The sequence below is a fragment of the Poecilia formosa genome, unplaced genomic scaffold, assembly GCF_000485575.1.
Source record: "Poecilia formosa unplaced genomic scaffold, Poecilia_formosa-5.1.2 Scaffold77, whole genome shotgun sequence".
Taxonomy (NCBI): Eukaryota; Metazoa; Chordata; class Actinopteri; order Cyprinodontiformes; family Poeciliidae; genus Poecilia; species Poecilia formosa.
The window spans coordinates 1,449,819-1,450,484 of NW_006800016.1; the positions used below are offsets into that span (position 1 = coordinate 1,449,819).

The window sequence follows — 666 nt, forward strand, 5'->3', positions numbered from 1 at the left end:
CAAATCAGACAAAAATGGTGTCAAAAATTTGTGCTACTTTTGTACTGTTGAGAATGAAAATCCTGATCGTTTTCATTCTCAACAGTGCTGGTTTGGGCAGCAAAATTGTTCATTTGTGTTGCTATCATTTTAAAGATATTAAGAAATGTTTCCAAAAGTCACAAAAGGCCAACCAGCCCCTCCCACCTCCTGCAAATCAGACAAAATCGAGTTGGCTACATTTGTGCTGGTTTGTGCAACCCATTTTTTTGTTTGTGCTGCTTTGGCTTTGAAAATATTAAAGAAAGTTTAAAGGTCAAAAGGTCAACCAGGTACCCTCCTCCTCACTTTTACAAAGTCAAAATAACCAAATGTAGTCAAGTTGATTGACACCAAATTTGTCTGATTTGCAGAAGATGGGTGAGGTTGGTTGACCTTTTGTGACTTTTGGAAACATTTCTTAATATCTTTAAAATGATAGCAATACAAATGAACATTTTGCTGCACAAACCAGCACTGTTGAAAATGAAAACGATCAGGATTTTCATTCTCAACAGCACAAAAGTAGCACCAATTTTTGACACCATTTTTGTCTGATTTGAAGAAAGATGCATTCATTTGACAATATTAGAGATGAATTCATTTTTGCTGTAAGATTATCTAAAATTAGTTTTTAAACAGTCTCTA

The 666-nt window shown here is 34.5% G+C and overlaps 1 protein-coding gene across 1 annotated transcript in view; it reads left to right on the top strand.

Annotated features, from left to right (window-relative positions):
• The window catches only part of rpp38 (ribonuclease P/MRP 38 subunit), a 16,669-nt gene that overhangs the window by 5,293 nt on the left and 10,710 nt on the right, over positions 1-666 (top strand). The gene's annotated exons all lie outside the window — the stretch shown is intronic.